Source organism: Pipra filicauda, unplaced genomic scaffold, assembly GCF_003945595.2.
Source record: "Pipra filicauda isolate LSUMZ 115617 unplaced genomic scaffold, ASM394559v2 scaffold559_size304462_pilon, whole genome shotgun sequence".
Lineage (NCBI taxonomy): Eukaryota > Metazoa > Chordata > Aves > Passeriformes > Pipridae > Pipra > Pipra filicauda.
Genome location: NW_024104708.1, coordinates 93,665 through 97,802, shown reverse-complemented (window position 1 = coordinate 97,802; position 4,138 = coordinate 93,665).

Genomic DNA, 4,138 nt, shown 5'->3' with positions numbered 1-4,138 from the left:
CCCTTTAATAAATATGTGGGGCAAGTTTTGGGGCCTTACATATTTTTGGTGTAAAACCCCTTTGATGACCTCATGGGGTGAGCCTGTGATCTTGCAGCTAGGAAACAGAAAATGATAATCACCAGTGGCGTGCAAGCCTGCAATATTCCATTATCAAAATATTTTTGAAAAACCTTAAGACTTCTATTAAATTAATAAGATTTTAATGAAAACTTGAATTTAGACTTAAAATTCAAACTAATGTTTTGATGAGAATTTTCAAAAGGAATCTTGAGACAAGTTTTTAGGTTACCTCTTTAAAACAGACATCACATTCCTTCTTCTGGCTTCTTTGACTCATTTTTAAGTTTCTTTTATTTTCTTCACTCCCCATGAGCAGAATAAATGGAGGAAACATGGTGAAATATCTCATGGGTTGAGATATGGAGGGGAGATCACTAACCAATTATGGTCCTGCATCACAGAAGCAACTTGAGGAAAATTAATTTTTTGCCAATTAGTATCAGTGTAGACAGTGAGAAATAAAAACAAAACTTCCTCCCACCCCACTTCTTACCAGGCTCAATGTGTCTCCTGATTCTTTTTCTTCCTCCCCCTGAGTAGTGCAGAAGGGATGAGGAATGAAAGTTGCAGGCAGTTCATAACATGTTGTTTCTGCCACACCTTCCTCCTCACACTGTCCTCCCATTCCAGCATGGGTTCCCTCCAACAGGATACAGTCCTTCACAAACAGCTCCAATGTGGGTCGTTTCCATGGGTTGCAGTTCTTCAAGAACTGCTCCAGCATGGACCTCTTCCACTGGGTGCACTCCTTCAGAAACAGACTGCTTCAGTGTGGGTCCCCTGCAGGCCACAGTTCTTGCCAGAGAACATGCTCTAGCATGGGCTCCACTCCACAGACCACAGCGCCAGCCAGGAGTTTGCTTCTGCATGGACTTCCCACAGGCTGCAACTTCCTTCAGTGCGCATCCACCTGCTGCAGCATGGTGTCCTCCATGGGCTGCAGTGTGGATACCTGCTCGACATGGTCCTCCCTGGGCCTTCTCTACCCAGTGTGTGACTTTAGGCTGTAGAGAAGCACAGACTAGGTAAAAAATCTAGCTGACTATGTAACGTTAAACGATCTATAAAATTAAATGCCTTAGAAGTCAAATGTGAATTTTGGACTTTGGATTATTAAATGTGGTTTAAATTTCTGCTCCTCTCACATAAGTAACTGTTGGGATCTAGACCTTAAATCTCATCTAATTTAACAGTAGTATGCAGTGAAGAGGATACAGTGTGAATACAGTCAGAAAATTATCATTGCCATTCTTTTGGATTATTAGGCTTCAGGATTACAAGAGCATCAGTGCCAAGAGTGGACTTCTCATAAAAATAAAATTTAAAAAAAATTATCTCACAAAGCCAAGTAGACTTCAAGCTGTCATATTGTTTTCAGCTGCTATCTCAGATATGGCTTCCCAAGAGAGAGAAGCTCATTCTAGTCTGTGAATCAGTTGTGCCTGTGAAGATGAGCACTAGGAACATAAGCCTGTAGCTGTGGCTTTTCAGTTTCTCTGCTGTCAGACTTTTCTTAATAGAAATTTTACACAGATTCTAATCTGTTTCCCAAGCAGCTGAATGGTTTTAAATAGAAGAATCTGACTTTGTCAGACATAAAATAAATGTCTAGAATTATTTTGTCTATATTAGTAAAAAAATATGCACAGATTGACCTCTGACCCAAAGAACAGATGCTGTAGCATGGTCCCTGTCCTCACTACTTGGGAGTTTCTCCTTCAAGAGCAGGCTACCCACAGTCTCTTTGTTACTCTTGGCCTTGGATCTTCTTTGACTAATATCTGATACACTGTGAAACATGAGGAAGGCCAAGGAGAATCTCCATCCTTTATTGGACATAGGGGGAAACATATAGACAAAGGATGAAGAAAAGGCTGAGGAACTTAATACCTTCTTTGTCTCATTCTTTAACATCAAGACCAAGACATGTTGTCAAGGTACCCAGCCCCCTGAGCTGAAAGACAGACAAGAAGCAGAATGAAGTCCCTATAAGGCAGGAGGAAATGGTCAAAGAACTGCTATGCAATTTAGATCTGCAAAATCCGTGGGGATGCATGGACCTCACCCAAGACTACTAAGAGAACTAGTTGAAGAGTTTACCAAGCCCCTTTACATCATTTAGCAGCAGTCCTGGTCAACTGGGGAGGTCCCTGCTGACTGGAATTTGGTATATGTGATGCCCATCAACAAGAAGAGTCAGAATTTGTCTGGGAAGGTCATGGAGCAGATCATCTTGACTGTCATCATACAAGAAGTACAGGACAACCAGGAGATCAGGCCCAGCCATCACAGGTTTATGAAAGGCAGGTCCTGCTTGACCAACCTGATCTCCTTCTGTGACAAAGTGACATGCTTAGTGGGTGATGGAAAGGCTGTGGATGTTGTCTACCTGGACTTCAGCAAAGCCTTTGACACTGTTTCCCACAGCATTCTATTGGACAAGTGCCTTACCTGGGAATGGATGTACTCTTTGCTGGGTAAAAAAATGACTATCCAGCTGGATCCATAGAGTGCTAGTTGATGCCTAAAGGAGCTAAGGAAAAAAAACTCCAGAGCAGTTAATTGAGGATGAGATAAGAAAAGGGTTTAATTTGTGCCTCAGCTGCATACAGGTGTTACAATTTATAATACTGCCTGACCAATCCAAGTTTTGTCCATCCCGTAGCTTTTGCACTGGTCCACCCCCTGACCAACCCCCTGGGAATTGGGTCTGGGGACCACCTCTTCATCACCTCTGGGACTACCTCTTCATCACCTTCATCATCTTCAGAGCACAGAGGGTACACAGTCACCCAGTTCTTGACTGTTCTCTTGTGGTTCAGGCCAGGATTAGATGTCCTCAAACGGCATAGGCCTTGCCTTGACAAAAGACTAAACATTTTCTACTGGAATTCAGGGGTAGAATTGATATGGGGAACATAGAATGGGGTAAGAGGGTTGAGGAATGTATAAACTACTGTGCTAAATGGTGAGGGAATAAGGGCTGCTGCTTCTAAAATCTACTTTTACTATTTATAAAGCTTATAAAATTAGGAAAATAAGAAAAACTAAAAGGGTCTTAAGGCATCAGGTGAATGGAGTTTAATCCAGCTGGCATCCAGTCTCCAGTGGCATCCTCCAGGGCTCAGTATTGGGGCCAGTCTTGTTAATATCTTTGTTGACAACCTGAATGAGGGGCTTGAGTTCACTCCCAGTCACTTCTCAGACAACACAAAGCTGGGCAGGAGTGTTGATCTGCTGGAGGGTAGAAAGGCTCTACAGAGAGATCTGAACAGGCTGCATTGATGGGTCAAGGCCAACAGTATGAAGTCCAATAAGGAGAAGTGCCTAGTCCTGCACTTGGGTCACAACAACCCCATGCAGTGGTACAGGCTGGGGCAAGAGTAGCTGGAAAGCTGCCCAGCAGAAAAAGACCTTTGGGTGCTGTTTGACAGCCAACTGAACATGAGCAAGTAGCATGCCAGGTGGCCAAGAAGGCCAATGGCATCATGTTTTGTATCAGAAATAATGTGGACAGTAGGACTAGAGGACTGATTATTCCACTATAGTTGGCACTGGTAAGGCCACACAGAATCAAAGAATGGGTCAGGTTGGAAGGATCCAACTGCCCTGCTCAAGCAGGGTCACCCTAGAGCACATTGCACAGAATTGTGTACAGACAGTTGCTGAATATCTCCAGTGAGGAGACTCCACAACCTCTCTGGGTAACTTGTTCCGGTGTGCAGTCCCCCACAGAGTAAAGTTCTTCCTCATATTCATATTGGAACTTCTGTGCATCAGTTTCTACCTGTTGCCTCTTGTCCTATTACACAGCACCACCAAGAACCTGGCTCCATCCCCTTGACACCCTCCTTTCAGATACTTATATACATTGATGAGGTTTCTTTTCAGTCATCTCTTCTCAAGGCCGAACAATTCCAGCTTCCTCAGCCTTTCCTCATAAGACAGATGCTCCAGTTCCCTAATCATTCTTGCAGCCCTCTGCTGGACCTTCTGCAGGAGCTCCATATCTCTTGTATTAAGGAGCCCAGAACTGGACACAGCACTCCCGGTGTGTGGGCTCACTAGGGCTGAG